Below are 18,942 nucleotides of genomic sequence, written 5' to 3' on the forward strand. Positions count from 1 at the left end.
CATTTCCTTTTTCCACTCTTCCTTTTCCTTTATTCTATCAATAGTTTTTAGGGCACTAGGAAATAAATCAAACTTTTTAGTTATGTATTTGGAGAAACAAAATGTCACTCTTTTTAGAAATGAATCTTGTTTGTCATCAAAATTCTCCAACTTATTTAACAAATCAAAAATCTTCTCTATTTGATGACAAGACAGCTGGATGACAGATATATACATGATAGTAATGTCATTATTCCTTTCAGTTCATTTCTATATAAGGGGTTTTAATCTATTTTCATTTCCCCTTAACTCATCTCTTATTAATTGTAACAGATTTCCACAATCCATAAAATTCTGTATTCGCTTCTGGGTGTGATTGTGTATGTTTTTTAACATCAACGTTTCGGATCATACTGTATGATCCATCATCAGGATGATAAAGAGAGCTAAGAAACAAAATGATATGTTGCAGACCAAGCAAAGCAATAAGAGGAGAGGGAGAGGTAGGTGGGAGTGACACGTAAATCAAGAAAAACTACCCACTGAAGAGAGAGAAAAAACTTGAATAATAAGTTGAAAACTAAAACTAAAGAATTAAAATAACACTTATTAAAAACTAATAAGAGAAGAAAGGGAAACTAGCAAAGAGGCACTTAAGGAAAAAACCAAATAAAATGATAAGAAGAATACAAATTAGGCTATATAAATGCATAAACAGAAAGGAAAGACCAAGCAAAGAAGCAAATGGAAGGATAGGGAGAAGGAAGGATAGGAAGGAGAAAGACAAAAACAAAAAGAGAGGGACAGGGATTGAAAAAATTAAAATTAAAAAATTAAAATTAAAATTGAAAATTAAAAATAAAAATTAAAAATGACAATAAATTAATAAATTAAAGGGAAGGAGAGACAAAAAGAGTAGGAAAAAGACCAAAAAAGAGAAACCTAATATAAATATATATGTACCTTAAAAATAAAAGTCAAAGCCTGCAAAGGAAGCGATGGGGGAAGGGGGGAAAAAAAAAAAAAAAGAAGAAGAAAAATTAAAAAATTAAAAATTAAAAAATTAAAAAAAGGAATCAAAATAAGGATTAAAGAGGAAGAATAATAAAGAAGGAAAAATAAATAACTAAAAATAAAAGGATAGAAATGGAAGAAACCCGAAAAAAATAAAGGAGGAACAAAAGGAGAAAGAAAGACAAGAAAGACCAACAAAGCAAGAAAGAGAAAAATGAGAACTGACACAAAAGATTTACAAAATATAAAGTAAAAGAACACAACGAAAAAGAAAGCTAAAAACTAAAAAAGACAAAACCTAGCCTATAAATCAACAGAACCGCCTGAGGGAAAGGAGGGGGTGGGGAAGAACAAGGCCAAGGAAGGAAAGGGGGAGGGAAGAGAGAGAAGGAGATTGGAGGCCAGAGGGAAAGGGGAGGACGAGGGGGTAGGGGGGTGGCAAGAAGACGCAAGCGCTACAGAGATGAGAGAAGGAAGAGAAAAGAGAAAGAAGGGGGAGTCAATGGGGGGAACGATGGGGTCTGTTGATGGAAGATAACAAAGGGTGCCACGCTTGGCTAAGGGCCCAACCATCATCACGATTGAGGTTGGAAGGGTGGTTGAAAATTTCAATCGCTTCCTTCATCTTCCTCTTAAAATAGCTATCCTCTTTAGCGAGGATCTGAGTGTTCTCCAAACAAATGTGATGTTTGGTGGAGGAAGAATGCTCGGCTAGGGCCGATTTGTACACTCTATCATGCTTGATGTTAGCACTATGCTCCCTAATTCTTGTGGAGAATGATCTACCTGTTTCTCCAATGTACGGAGTCCCACAAGAACAATAAACTGATCAAAAATATTGGCCATTCAATTATATCTATTAAATACATTATACCTGCCTCATTTTTTCTTCATATTGATTGTTCAATTCTACATGCATTACATATAATTTATTATTTTCTTCTTCAAATTCCTCTACAGTGTAGAATTGAGGCCTCTATGGGGTGTCTGGTACCTCAATAATAGGAGTTGATTTAAAAGGTTCAATGGGTGGCTGGGGGTATACAATTCTAGGCCTACTAGACTCTCCAACTTTTCTTTTCCCAAATTGCTTTTCCATTTGAGATACTTGGTTCTCCAATACTTGTATCTACTTCCCCCTCTCCTCATATGCCTTCAAAACTTCTTCAAACCTAGCATTAAGTTACAAAAACTTATTCTCTTCTTGTCACACCACATTTCCAAATTTTACCATCTTTGATGCCATTCCAAAAATTTGTTTGCTACTAACCTCACCAGCCCTATATACTATAAGTGCACCAGTATGCTTTGCACTAGAGATTTCCTGCATTTTGGTTTTGTCTTTCTTCTCAATTGACCAGATTACTAGGGCTTGAAGGTTATCACTAATTTAATTCCCCTGTGGGCCTAGATTATTTATTCATCTATTCTATACTATACATCTTTCTCCTTTCTAATTGAATAAAAAACCATAGATTAACTATGTCCCATTTTGGAAAAATTAAGATCCCTAACTCTTTGACCAATCACCTCCTAGCCTCAGGTGTGAACTAGGAAAAGTCATTCAAAAATTTGGTTTTACCCCTTCATTAATGACATAGTTTGGTTTTCTAGGTTGCTCTATTTTTATTCTCTCACATGTTTTCTCAAAATTTCCTATATTTTTCCTCCACAAAAATTGTGCAAATGCCCTAGATTTAACAAAATTTTCATCATCAATAAATTTTTGTGAAGCCTCAGCTATTATTGGGTCTATCTCCTTACCTTGATAATTTACAATTGTAAGGTCCAAGGAGTGTACTAGAGGCTCTTGAGGTACTCCACTTTCCAAGTCTAAAGTGGTAACAATGACATTTCCTTCCTCTCCCATCTACTTTAATCTCTCTCTCAAAGATTCTTCATCTTCTATATGGAGAGGAGATTGAATTGGTGAATATTCTTCTACATGAGAAGAGGATCCCTATTCCAACTTCTATCCTTTGGGAGCACTGGTAGCATGTGGACTTTCTAATCTTTTCCTTCTTTAAGGGGGAACTTATTGTATGTTTTGAACCATAATGTACGTTGCCCTCTTTTGAAAAGTGTATTGTCCTAGAGCAACAATCATTCAGCTATTAATTCTTCTCTCCACCTCTATTGCTCTATCAAGATAGGATTTAACAAATGTAGCCTTCTTCTCATTCATTTTTTGCATTATTGTAGCAAAATTATTCATCAATATATGCATTTTGGCTCCCCAATATTTTTTATCTTTCAAAGGATCATAGTTAGTGTAATGCCCCGCCAAGGGATCCAAAGAATTAACCTAGAATTTCACTAAGTTTGGTAACATTTTTTTTTTACATGAAAGTAAATACCATAGATAACTTATTCACAATAATAGAAGCAATAGAAATGTCCATCTGAAAAGTAAACATAACATACATAACAGATTACATTCTTTAAGATCCCTTAACGTTGAATTACATACATGAATCCATCTAGTACAACAACTACATGAAATAATAATGATAAGTATAATGTTTAAACATTACATTTCCAAATGCTCAATCATCCTCTATACATGTCACAGGGTATGACAAGCTCAAAGAATATACATATGTGAAATAAGGTACATCGTCCTATTCTAATTCATGATACATCAAAGACAATCACATGATACTCATGATACATCATCATAGAATACATATACATTCATCATAAGATCAAACATAATTAATTAAGTGCACGGTTCCTCCCAACCATTAATAGCATCATTAGACCATCATGGGCCCTAGCCATCCCTTTGTGTGTAACATCCCAAATCACCGAAGAGATCATCGGTATTAACATAGTGGGAATGTCACTCCTAACATATATAACATCATATGTAGAAAGTAATCTAACATACAAATATAAGCATAAGATAACATCATCTAACATATGGTAATCATCAATGAAAGGATACATATCCACCATCATGAAGGATGCATCAGCCATGATGTCTCAATGAATCTCAAATGATAAGAGTGGAAAATACACTACCACTCGATCGCGTGGTACCTAAGTTGTCCACTCCCACCGTGCTAAGCAGATAATCTCAAGTCCCAAACAGGCTATCAAAATCACATAGCACATATCTTTATAAGTCCAAGAATCCTAAAAGTATACTAACTCAATGGTTTCAAACGTAATATCTGACATCTAATCCTAGAGGCACACAATGACATGTAGGAACCTACGATGCAAGTGGGAAAGTGTCATCGCATTTATCACGTACAAGTTACCCTGTCAGTTAGCTAAACTCCACGGGTCAATACTAATTTCATGCGGCCACTAGTATCCTCTCATACTAATGAGGCATACTACAGAATGCAAGGTCACAATCATGCATCTCACTACTCCCATCCTAGCTTGTACAAGCGCTCAAGGCATGGGCAACAACAAAGAACTTATCTTTTTAGGTTCATTCAGTTAGTATTAGGTGTGAATGTTATCACTTATTAATCCAACTTACAATGAGTTACCCTGGCAACCTCTTAGGGCCTCGGCCCCCATTGCAAGCCACTTCCCGTCACTACATATAGATATCCTACCCTAAGGCCCATGGACTCATAAATCTCAAAATTACAAAAGATAATCCATAAAATCATCAAATATGCATAAAAGCATCAAATCTCCATGAGCAAACATCCATAGAAAATCATGAACACAACAGCTCTCTGTTGGCAACTGAAGTATCACTGATAATCAAAGTATCCAATGGTTCTCAATAACCAAAATATATCTCAATCATACTGATCGAAGACTCCAAAAATGGTTGAGTCAAACATGTCACAACATGACATCATCAAGAATATATCCACATTTTAGTTCCATCATGGCAACTAGAAAATAACCAAGGATAACTTATCGATGACCAAAAATAATGGTTAAGTCAAGTGTCTCATAAATAAATAAAAACTCAACTATAACATTCAGTATTCACATCCAATACATAGAGCATTCCATCACATAACCGTGGTTGGGTTTATAAAGAACGAGATTAAAACATCATCATGACATCACAATCACATAACCCCCAAGCCTCTGGTATACATCCTAAACTGGTCAACACTAGTCAACCCAAAACCCAAAACAATAGCATACGAATACACAATGTAAACACATGTTTTGGTTTTGCTAAGTTTTCAAATTTGAATTTAAAAGTCTCAGTTTACGTTTTCCCAAATAAATATCAAGTGGAGAAGTTTCATGTTTTACCTAACTCATGTGTATGTTTGATAGATAAAAGTTTCTCCATTAGACTCAATTTTCTAATTGATTTATATGACATTGTTTGAAAATTGACATTCTCAATGAATCAAAAACTTCGATTATATATTCTAATAATTAATCTTAATTAAACCGAGTTTAATTAAATTAATTATTATTATCTCTTCATAATTGACAAGCTCAATATCAATATTTTAATCATTAAAAGAGTGATCCATTAATTTAGAACTTTATAATAATCATTTATAAATAATTATATATACATATATATTTATTTATTTATATTTATACATACATAAATATATATATATATACATAATAACATTTAATATCTAATAACAATGCAAACGAAATGAAAATTCATAATCAAATATCATATTCAAGATATCGTTGCAAATAAAATAAAACTTTTGTAATTTCAGCAAAAAGAGGGGTAAAAATTTATTAAGACAGAAAGAAACACAACAAGGAGATCTCAACAAGGAGCTCGATCCTGAGCAACAAGATCATCAAATTCTTGCACCATCTCAAAGGACAGTTGCCTCCTATCACTAATATTCCAACCCGGATCATGACTAGATGCCCATTTGGCTAAACAGTCAGCAGTTCTATTCCATTCACGAGGAATATACATGAACCTAATGAACTTAAAAGAGGAAGAGAAGAAAAGAATCTTCTTAACAACAGTGGCCAGCTACCAACTAACATCCTCAAGCTCTTGCGAAGAAAGCATGTTCACCACCACTTGGGAATCAGACTCGCAGATAATCTTACTCCATCCCCGCAAGCAACACTGTTCCATAGCATATAAAATAGCCTGAGCTTCCATGAGATTGTTAGTATAATCACCCTTATGAACTAAGAAGAAAAATTTAACATCCCCAGAACTACAATGAGCCACTCCGCCAATACCAGCCAGACAAGGATTCCCATGGGAAGAACCATTAGTGTTAATTTTCAGAACTCCACAAGGAGGAGGAGTCTAGTGCCCATCCCGATTAACCTGACCCTTCCTCTGATGGTGAAGCTGCCTGGACATAGAAGGAAACCGATGATCTGTAGCCCCATCCTACAGATGAAAATTGAGGTGATTACAGATAGCAAGATCAACCGGATCCATACCCCCATCAAGCTCACACTTCACAAGAATAGTTTCCTGAAGAGAATGTGATATTTTCCACCAAAGATGTAAAATACCAAGCCCAACATCTTGGAATATGTGATGATTCCTCTCCAACCAAATATGCCAAAGTATGAAAGATGGGCCAACAATCCAAGCAGCATGGAGAAAAGAAGACTTGTAGGGAGCAGTACCCAAGCGGGCGCAAAACTCAGGCAAAGAGGAAGCATGCCGACAAGAGCAACCCCAAGTGCTCCACCAAAGGTGCCATATCTGAGTAGAGTAGGAGCAATGGAAGAACAGATGGGAGATAGAATCCTCTCCATTACCACACAAAACACAATAAGAGGGGCCCTAAAATCCACGTTTACAAAGATTATCCTAGGTAAGACAATGGTTGTGAGCCACTAGCCACATGAAAAAATTGCACTTGGACCAAGAAACTTTATTCCAAACTTGCTTCCACCAAGGGACCTCAGCATCCCCAAATAATTGTCTAGTTATCTCCTGATACCCAGCAGAGACATGATATTTACCAGACAAGGTACCGCCCCAAGCCAAAACATCTGGACCAAGAAAAGAAGAACACTCTCTAGAGGCCAGAATTTGAGAAAGCTCCTGATGATCCATGTCTATACCGCCAGGAGGCCAATCAAAAGAATGCTTCCATCTGTAACCAACAATAGGTCCCAATTGATAAGGAGTCTTGTAATGAGCCACTTTATCCCATCCAGCGGCAAGAAAAGAGTCACAAAGAGGCTGAAGATGAGGGTATATGGATAAAATGGAAGGGAATCCATCCCAAGTATCATACCAAAACAAAGCCTGAGAACCTCCTTTACATATCCAAAACAGACCCCTCTTTACCAACATCGCACCTGTCTTCAAAGTATGCCAAACCATTGAGCCACGGCCTTCAAGAGGAAGTGTAGAAACAAAGCAAGGATCAGCACCATGAAAATATTTATGAGTGATAATATGAGCCCAAAGTTGATGTTGTCCAGAGCACCATTGCCAATAAAGTTTAGCAGTCAAAGCTTGACTACTCAATAGAGCAGATCGAAGACCAAGACCACCCTCTTTTTTAGGCCTACAAATAGTTGCCCAATTAACCAGGCTCCATTTAGTACTATGCAAATTACCACTCCAAAGGAATTTTCGAGAAAGAGCATCAAATTCCTTGAGAAAGTAAATAGGTGCAGCGTGAACCATGCTTCGATAAGTAGGAAGAGCTTGGATAACAGCTTGAAGAAGAGTAACCCGGGCAGCAGTAGAAAGCTATCTATGAGTCCAATGATTTACCTTATCCTGAAGCTTGGTAATCAAATTTTTCCAGAAGAGACGTGGCTGCCTGGAAAAAACAATAGGGATGCCAAGATAAGTCAAAGGAAGTGATCCTATCTGAAACCGTAGGATACCAACAATCCTGTGCTGAATAGAATCAGGAGTGTTAAAAAAGTAAATGGAAGATTTGTGCTCATTAACTTTCTAGCCTGAAGCTACCAAATAAATTTCCAAAGCATGTCAAAAGGCTTTAGCTTCCTTGATCCTAACAAGACCAACAAGATCAGAATCATCAACAAATTGAAGATGGGAAAGAGAAGGTAAGCCATTACCCCACCGCCAGACTTGAATAGAATTCTGGGACACCTGATGCTTAATGAATCTGCCCAAGCCTTCAACCATGATGATGAATAGATATGGGGAGAGAGGGTCACCCTGGAAGAGGCCTCTAGAAGCACCAAATAGTTGAGAAGGTTGGCCATTAATAAGAACTGAAAAAGAGGCAGAAGTAACACAACTCATAATCCAACTCACCCAGTCAGAGCTAAAGCCAAAAGAAAGAAGAATACTCCTTAGGAAGCTCCATTTAACTCTATTGTAGGCCTTAGCCATATCTAGCTTAATAGACATGGCTCTCTCCCTGGAAGTAGTCATAGAGTGAATAGCCTCAGTAGCAATAACCACCCCATCCAAAATTTGTCTGCCAGCAACAAAACCACCTTGTTCTTCTGAGATAATAATGGGAAGCCACCTTTTCAATCTGTCAGCAATCAACTTAGTAATAAATTTGTAAACCACATTACATAAGGCAATTGGTCTAAAACACTCCAATCGATTAGCACCCTCTCTCTTAGGAATAAGAGTCAAGAATGTAGAGTTCAAAGCTCAAAGCATCTGCTTGCTAGCATAGGATTCTTTAACCACCTCCAACAAATCATGATTAATGATGTCCCATAATTCCTTAAAGAATTCAACTAGAAAGCCATCAGGACCAGGAGCCTTCCCCTTAGGCATGCCAAAGACCACCTCCTACAGCTCTTCCAAAGAAATAGGACGCATGAGATAATCATTCATTTCTTGAGTGATAAGGGAAGGAATACAGGACAAAATAAGATTTTCTTCATTATCAGCAGGAGGAGAGTCCTTAGAGAAGAGGGTAGAGAAGTACCAAATAGCCTCCTAGAACAAAGTTGGCAAGGAATTCAGTTGGATACCTTGAGAATTAACCAAAGAAGAGATAGTGCTTTGATTTCAGCGAGATTGCACTATTTTATGGAAAAAGGCAGTGTTACGATCACCTTACTGGAGCCAATCAACTCTAGCCTTTTGCTTCCAAAAAATTTCCTCTCGAAGTTCCCATTCTTCTAGAGCTCTAGAAGCAAGGGATTCAGCCTTGCCAAGAGCCTCTAAGAAACCTCAATCTCTAATCTCACTTGTGATGACATCAAGATCTTCTTGAGCAAGCCTTTTCATAAAGTGAAGGTTCCCAAAGCATTCCCTATTCCATATCTTGAGCTGCCTTTTAACATATTGAAGCCTTTTAGAAAATGAGAACATTACAGTACCATATGCACGAGCACCATCTTTCCACCAACAGAAAACACAATCATGAAGAGAGGAGTCCCGAAGCCACATCAACTGGAACTTAAAAGGAGGATTCTTCAGAACATAAGGCCCTATAGTGGAAAATTTGATTGGCCAATGATCTGAACCCCTCCAATCAAGGATTTCTGAAGAGATAGTAAGGGTGCCACTAACACAGAAGCAAGAAACAAGAAATCTATCCAAACATTCTGAGATAGCAGCAACACCAGTCCTGCAATTATTCCAGGTATAGAGACCATTAGAAGGCTTAACATTAGAGAGATGCAAAAGAGATATATGTTGCCGAAGAAGAGCAGAAGAAGGCCCCAATCTAGCCAAACCACCATGCTTCTCCTCCAGATTTAAAACTGAGTTGAAGTCCCCTGCTAACACCCAAGGATGATAAGGATGAGAATTTCTAACATATTGAATATGTTCCCAAAGTTCCTCCTTTCCCACAAGATCAACGGGTGCATACACATTAGTAACCATGATTACCTCTCCTAAGTCTAGAGCAGAAGCTACCATAGAGAGAGCTGAACGAGAAGACATCTAGCCAAGAGGAGAAATTTTTTGAGGATCCCAAAATATAGCTAAACCACCCGCACTACCTGTTGCCCCAACACACTGGCATTGCCCATGAGACCAAATACTAGAGGCATGTTGGACCATAGACTCCATAGAGAGCTTAGTCTCTTGGATACAAAAAACATCAGGGCTATGATCAACCACCAAGTTATGAATAGCCTTTTGTCTAGGGATGCTATTCAACCCCCTTACATTCCATGAGAGAATAATCATCATTGGGTAGAATTGGGAAAATGAGAATCCAAAGGTTTCACTGAGCCAGACTCAATCAATATATCTCCTATGAGTTTAATCTTCTCTTGGTCTATTTTGCACCCACTCCTTAGAGGAGTAGAAGAAGCCCACTTAAAGGGTCGAGACATCAACCCCAAGGGGAGAGGAGAACCCTTGCCCTTACCTAATGGTAGCACATCCTTAAACAAGTCAGCTAAAACAACATCATTATCCTCCAACACTGCAGGAGTCACCAGAGCCTCTATCATAGGAGCTACAGGGCCCTCACAGTTTTGATATACTATAATTTGGGATGCCCCACAAGCATCATTAGGAACAGATCTCTCATCTAGGCAAACTGGATCAGAAGAGATAGGAGGAGGTATACCCTCCTCTATAACCATACTATCCAGCACCTCAAAGCGGTTAAAAATTGAATCAGATAATCTTTCTTTCAAAGGCCTCTTTTGACCATGGCCCTTAGCACGAGGGCAAACAGGGGTAAATCCATCCTTATCCTGCATTTGAGCCTTACCCTTACTTGTAGCATCTTGCGGATTCATCCCCTTGGTAGTATTAGCCATTTGAGATTGTCCTTTCCCTATAGTATCTGCCAAACCACTAGTATTGCCAGCTTTAGAACCATCCACTCCTTTGAAACTTGAGTTACGGGGGCACTGACACAGTAAATGACCATACTCATGACAAATCCGGCAACGAAAAGGGAGAGATTCATAATCTAACTGCTGTACCCAAGAAAAATCCCCCATAAAAATTTCCAAAGAATCTGGTAATGGGTTATTCAAATTAATTTCAACACAAATTCTAGCATAAGAAATAACCTTTTTACTCAGGGATTGATGTGCGATTGCAGCCGGCTTCCCCAGCAAAGCAGCAATTTGTCAAAGGATGTCTTCACGCCAAAATTCCAAGGGAAGACGAGGCAAGCGAATCCAAACTGGCACTGTTGAAGGGAGATCCTCAGCAGAATTAAAACCTGAATGCCAAAGTTTGACAAATAACCCCACATGGTTGTAGAAATAAAGGCCTCCTTCAAAACCACGATCCCAATTAGACATGCAAGAGAATACAACAAAAAAATAACTGTTCCCCGCCAACATAATCTCCATATCACCTTCCACCTACCATGAGCGACGGATCCATGCCTCAAGAGCGGATAGGGAAATCTGAATTCCAAGAAATTTATATATCAAAGCATGCTTGGTCCAATAATCAATATCCTCTATTACAGCCATTGGAGGAATAACCAGAACAGGGTGATCATGGCTACGCGAAAAACAACCATTAACTTTTTTCAACTTGGAGCTCTCCCCTGAATAAAACGATTCAAATCGCATTGCATGCATAGTTGGAGAAGAACCATCTATTCTCACCAACGAAGAAGAAATCCTAGGCCTTGCCATGCAAACAATAAAACCCCAATCCAAAATTGACTATAGAAGATTTCCAAAAACACCGACGCAAATTATGTCCAGTAGCTAGCAATCCAAATAGAACAAAAAAATAGTAAAGATCAAACACCAAGAACAAGCTAGGGGAAAAACCCTAGCCCAACCGGCAGCCAACGCTTCTCCACATTCTCCTCCAAATCTCTCCAAACCTTCTATGATCAACTTTTATAATTTCAAACCAAAATGTGATATAATAATCACCGCCAATACAATATATAAAACTTGCAGGTTGCAGAGTACTCTGCGGCCGCAGGTACACTACAGACCATAGGTACTCTGCGGCCGCAGTCCGTATTAATGTGGCTGCCGACGGGGGTAAGGAAATATATTTCCCCCATGTCCATTCAAAATTTATCATATATATATATTTTAAAAGTTGTGTTTTACTGAAACGCACCCCTCCAATGTAATCTGCGATGCAACATTTTCTTGCAGTGACACATATATGTTATTCGACTTAAATATATATATATATATATATATATATATATATATATATGTATACATATGTATGTATATATATATATACATATATATATATATATAGAAATATATATGTATATATATATGTGTGTGTGTGTATATATATATATATATATATATATACAAAGTATAATCAAATATTACAGCATATAGACATATTTATATATAATTGTATTTATATATAAATATGCATATATGTATTTAGATTTAAAAATATATACACAATGTATAAATTCTAATTCTTAGAATTTTTTCTATAAACTTCTAAATCTCAATTTTATCCAAAAATTAATGTAATAGATTTGGTCATGAATTTAAACCCTAGCCCTGTTATCCTTTCAGATCTATGCATATAAAATTCTCAAATAAATTTAATTGCCGATATTGAGAATGCATACAATAAAAGTAGGAAATTCCTCAGAAGACATATGGAAGACACAAAGAAGACAAGGAATACATGATGCAGAAATAGCATAATTAAAATCACAAGAATCTACCCAGATTCTGATGCTAATTCGCTCTTCCTCAGAAAACCCGCAGAGCAAGCTCCCTTCTTTAGAACTCTCGAATCCTCCAATGCTCGAATTGCACTCCAAAACGCTATCTCTCTCCAAGCTTCTATGAATGCCTGAATATAAAGAGCTCTCAAGAAACCTTTGGAATGCTTCTTGAAACCGCTGAAAGGTGTCACCAACTAAGCATGGGTCTTTTCCAACCTTTTTGCTGAGTCATAGAATTGCAGACACCTTGTGCTTAATTGATGTACTAACCCCCATGTTGTTGACACATGTTAATTCCCATGCAAGCTTATAACTCCAATAATTTCTATTTAAATTTTATAATTTTCATTTTAATTTTTATAAATTTTATTATTATTATTTTATTTATTACTTTATTATTATTTTATAACTATTATTAATTTTAATTTCTAGTTTTCTTTTATTTAATTCCTTTCCTCAATAATTCACATTTAATTAATCACAATCAAAATATCAAAGATCATGATATTTTATTAATTTTCTCAAATAAATAATTTATTAATTAAATCTATTTGTTAAGACTTAATTAATGGAAAATTCACCATAGACCTCCAAAATAAAATATGAAAACCCATCATAGAACAAATCATACAAAATAAATCTAAAGGGTTAAAAATCACGAAATATGTCATCCGACACATTCGGTGGGTATTCAACTTTGATACTTGTCCTAACTCACTAGGACAAATGGTTTTTAGGTTTGGGATTTGGACTTGAGAATTTATCTCCCTTCTCTTATCATTGAGATAGTATAATAGGGTGTGCTCATCCTGGCAATTCAGGGAAGTCGATACCCGGTACCTGCAACCTGCAAAAAAACCATGCATGTACATACAATATATAATGCTAAGCTAAATAGACAATGGAAGGAAGTGGTGCATCGTGTAGATCCTGCCTAAGCAGGTGACTACGACTCTCTTCCTTAACGACATTAGAAATGCCATACAATAAGAAAACATGCACACCATACACATCCAAGTATGGGGTAAGTAACCATAATAAAACACATGAGATAATAAACCATCTAACTAATCATCATTAATAACTGAAAATAATGTAATGATCATCATACATACATGAAATGTAAAGTCTAAATGATCTCATCATATATCAATTGAATCCCTATCGTAATATTCGATAGTGTCAAAACAACACCACTAAACCATCAACATAAAACTAGTCTACATAGTCTGATAATAACAACAACAATAAGTCTAGAAAAGATGTGAACGAGGGTAGGAACTACATCCACCCCCCCTTGAATTAGGCTTACTCCTGGAAGCCTACAAACAAATAGGGATATAACTCCCTCAATCTAGCTGCATCCTCCCAAGTAGCTAAAGAATCATCAGTAGGGTCCCATTGGACCCTTACCTACTCGATGGTTCAACCCCAGAGGGTCAACTCCCGCTGCTCCAAAATATGAACTGGCTCCAAAGCTAGCTGCCTGTCCTCTACCTGCAATGCATTCCAATCAAGAACATGCACAATATCAAGAATATACTACCTAAGCACTAAAACATGGAAAACATCATGAATGTGAGCTAAGTTGGGCGGTAGAGCAAGACGGTAAGCAATCGAGCCAATCCTCTCCAAAATCTTGAATGGTCCCACAAAATGAGGTGCTAGCTTAGAACCCTTTTTGTATCAGATTGGACTCTTTCACGAACGCACTCTCAAGAAAAAATTATCTCCCACTGCAAACTGCTTATCTGTCCTATGAGCGTTAGCATACTTCTTCTGCCTATCCTGTGTCGTAGTCAAGTGCTCACGGATACACACTACCTATTGCTCCATATCACGAAGCATCTTAGGACCCAATAGGATGCAATCCTCAAGACTGTCCCAAATCAATGGTGTACGACAAGGACGTCCATATAATGCCTGAAATGGTGCCATGCCAATAGAACTATGATACCCATTGTTGTAAGCAAACTCCACTAGGTAGAGATAGTCCTCCCAATGTGTTTGCCTATCCATCACATACATCTGTAACATATCCTCCAAAACTTGGTTCACCCTCTCTATCTAACCATCAGTCTCTGGATGATATGTTGAACTAAAGTTTAGCTGCGCTCCAAGCTCATGCTGCAACAATGTCTAAAATGCAAATGTGAATACAGGATCCCTGTCAGAAATGATCTTTCTAGGAATACCATGTAATCTCACAATGTCATGCATGAAGACATTAGCTACAGAAGCTGCTGTGTAGGAAGACGTAATTGGTGAGAAATGTGCCACCTTAGTCAACCGATCAACGGTGACCATGATAGCATCATGATGTCAAACTATCATAGGTAATCCTACAATGAAATCCATGGAGAGATATCCCACTTCCAAGAAAGAATGAGATTAGGCTGCAAAAGTCCTACCGGGTGCCGGTGTTCTGGCTTAACTCTCAGCCACTCAAGACACCTAGCCACAAAATCAGCAATATCTTGCTTCATCCCAAACCAAAAGAACAAACGTCTCAAATCAGCATGCATCTTCTTGACACTTGGATGTGCTGAGTATAGTGTACGATGGGCTTCTGCCAGAATCAAGGTGTGAAGCTCATCCAGTAATGGCACATAAATCCTCCCCAAATGTCTCAAAAGACCATTTGATTCTCGACCATAACCTACAAACTTACCTTCCAAGGGTCTTCCTAAATCTATCTCTCTGCACACTTCCTAATACCAGGAATCTGTAAGAAGTGCCTGAAGAATCTAACTCCTCAAATCCACACTAAGAGTCATCGATGTTACCACATGTCTCCTATGACTCAAAGCATCTGCCACCACATTCTCCTTACCCTGAATGTACTTAACCTCAAAATCATACTCACATAAAAATTCCATCCATCATCTCTAGCGAGCATTCAAATTAGGCTGAGTAAAAATGTACTAAAGACTACGATGATCACTATGTAGCTCAAATCTATGCCCCAACAAGAAATGTCTCCACCTTGTCAAAGCATGAACTACTGCTGCTAAATCAAGATCATGTGTAGGGTAATTTAACTCATGATCCTTGAGCTTGCATGATTCATACACAATCACCCATCCATTCTACATCAACATTGCTCCAATTCCTTCAAGAGAAGCATCTGTACACACCATGAAATCACCTTCTATTTTAGGTACAGCTAAAATTGGTGCACTAGTCAAAAGCTCCTTGAGCCTCTAAAATGCTTCCTCACACTTCTCTGTCCACACAAACTTCTTACCTTTCCTCTGAAGAGAAGTGATAGGATGTGCTATCCTAGAGAAGTTCTAGAAAAATCTGTGATAATAACCAGCTAAACCCATGAAACTATGAATCTCTGACACATTAGTCGGGGTAGGCCAATCTATTATCACCTAAATCTTTGCAGGATCCACTGAAATACCATCACCTGAGATAACATGCCCTAAATACTAAATCTTCAATTTGAAGAATTCACACTTAGCGACATTGGCATAAAGTTGATTTCCTCTCAAACACTGCAATACCAACCGCACGTGTTCCTCATGATCCTTCTGAGTCTTAGAAAATATCAATATGTCATCAAGAAACATGAGAAAAAACCTGCCAAGATATGATCGAAAAACACCATTCATCAAACTCATGAACACTGATGGAGTGTTAGTCAACCCAAAAGGTACCACTGTGAACTCATAATGCCCATAGCGAGTTCGAAAAGCGGTCTTGTGAATATCTGCTTCCTCAATACAAAGCTGGTGGTATCCTAACTTAAGGTCAATCTTGGAGAATACTGTAGCTCCCTTGATTTGATCAAATAAGTCATCAATCCTAGGAGAAGGATACCTGTTCTCAATTGTCACCTTGTTCAACTATTTGTAGTCAATACAAAGGCACAAAGAACCGTATTTCTTCCTCACAAAGAGCACTAGAGCTCCCCATGGTTATACACTAGGTCGAATGCTCCCTTTGGCCAGAAGTTCCTCTAGCTAAAGACATAGCTCACCCAGTTCCTAAGTAGTCATACGATAAGGAGCTTTAGAGATAGGCTCCGCTCTAGGAATTAGATCAATGCTAAAATCAATGTCCCTCTTTGGAGGCATGCCTGGAATCTAACTTGGAAAGACATCTGCATACTCTTGTAAAATTGGGTGATCTAAAGTCTTCTTCACGGGATTTTCCTCATCAAGATCATTTACCATAACAAAAAATATCTGACATCCCTGACGAAAACTTCTCTAATAATAGTTGCTGCGTGACACTGCTCATATCGATTCCCAACTTCTTCTCCTCAATCATCCACCAAGTGGCCCCAAAATTCTCTAAATTAGTGATCACAAATCTTGCCTTAACATTGCTGTTAAAATCCTGCATGGCAAAAATCCTGTCAAGGGAAATCAGCCACTGCTAGGCCACATAACCAGAACCTTGCCCATTGAAAGGCTTGACCTTGGATCTTGAATGATCCTTCATCTGAGTGGACACAATGGACCTCTGACGATCCTTCCGAGGACTTCTAGATTTGGGTCTATGCTCTTGTTCTGTCTGATGCACTTTAGGCTATTCTTGAATAGGAGGTAGACGTTATAGAATAGTCTGCATCATCTGTCTCAAACTAACCTCATCAAACTTAGCTTGGTCCTCTCTACAGCTATCTTCCTGCTACCTATTAGAGTGCTCTTCCCTACTCTCCACACGAGCCAATCCCTCATGGGTAGACTCATGGGCACTGACAGCTCTTCCATGACCACGACCTCTTCCTTGGCCTCTACCATGGCCTCTAATAGAAGACCCAGTCCCAGACACCATCTTACAATAGAACAAGGTACTATTACAATCAAAAGACACATGTTTGCAATAGACTAAGTTCAATTCTATGTTTAGGTTTAAGTAAAATCTCTAGTTTTAAAAACTGTGTGTTGAAGTATGAAAAATATTCAAGTAATAGTTCAGGTTCTGTTTTAGTTCACCTAGTTTCAAGTTGAAGAGATACACTTGATAGTTCATAGTTCTAGTTGTTCCAAAATACCCAGAGCTCCCAATGTAGAAACTTGGGCTCTGATACCAAATGTAATGCCCTACCAAGGGATCCAAACAATAAACCTAGAATTTCACTAAGTTTGGTAACATTTTTTTTTACATGAAAGTAAATACCATAGATAACTTATTCACAATAACAGAAGCAATAGCAATGTCCATCTAAAAATTAAACATAACATACATAACAGATTACATTCTTTAAGATCCCTTAAAGTTGAATTACATACATGAATCCATCTAGTACAACAACTACATGAAATAATAATGATAAGTCCAATGTTTAAACATTACATTTCCAAATGCTCAATCATCCTCTGTACATGTCACAGGGTATGACAAGTTCAAAGAATATACATATGTGAAATAAGGTACATCATCCTATTCTAATTCATGATACATCAAAGACAATCACATGATACTCATGATACATCATCATAGAATACATATACATTCATCATAAGATCAAACATAATTAACTAAGTGCACGGTTCCTCCCAACCGTTAATAGCATCATTACACCATCGTGGGCCTTAGCCATCCCTCCTTGCGTAACATCCCAAATCACCGAAGAGATCATCGGTATTAACATAGTGGGAATGTCACTCCTAACATATACACCATCATATGTAGAAAGTAATCTAACATGCAAATATAAGCATAAGATAACATCATCTAACATATGCTAATCATCAATGAAAGGATACATATCCACCATCATGAAGGATGCATCAGCCACGACGTCTCAATGAATCTCAAATGATAAGAGTGGAAAATACAATACCACCCGACCGTGTGGTACCTAAGTGGTCCATTCCCACCATGCTGAGGAGATAATCTCAAGTCCCAAACAGGCTATCAAAATCACATAGCACATATCTTTATAAGTCCAGGAATCCTAAAAGTATACTAACTTAAAGGTTCCAAACACAAAATCTGACATCTAATCCCAGAGGCACACAATGACATGTAGGAACCTATGATGCAAGTAGGAAAGTGTCATTGCATTTATCATGTACAAGTTACCCTGACAGTTAGCTAAACTCCACAAGTCCATACTGATTTCATGCGGCCACTATTATCCTCTCATACTGACGAGGCATACTACGGAATGCAAGGTCGCAACCATGCATCTCACTACTCCCATCCTAGCTTGTACAAGCACTCAAGGCATGGGTGAAAAAAAAAAACTTATCTTTTTAGGTTCATTCAGTTAGTATTAGATGTGAATTTTATCACTTATTAATCCAACTTACATGAGTTACCCTGGCAGCCTCTTAGGGCCCCGACCCCCATTGCAAGCCACTTCCCGTCACTACATGCAGATATCCTACCCTAAGGCTCATGGACTCATAAATCTCAAAATTACAAAAGATAATCCATAAAATCATCAAATATGCATAAAATCATCAAATCTCCATGAGCAAACATC

This window comes from Cupressus sempervirens, chromosome 2 (genome assembly GCF_028749045.1).
Source record: "Cupressus sempervirens isolate cs-2001-9-10 chromosome 2, ASM2874904v1, whole genome shotgun sequence".
In the NCBI taxonomy this organism is placed as follows: domain Eukaryota; kingdom Viridiplantae; phylum Streptophyta; class Pinopsida; order Cupressales; family Cupressaceae; genus Cupressus; species Cupressus sempervirens.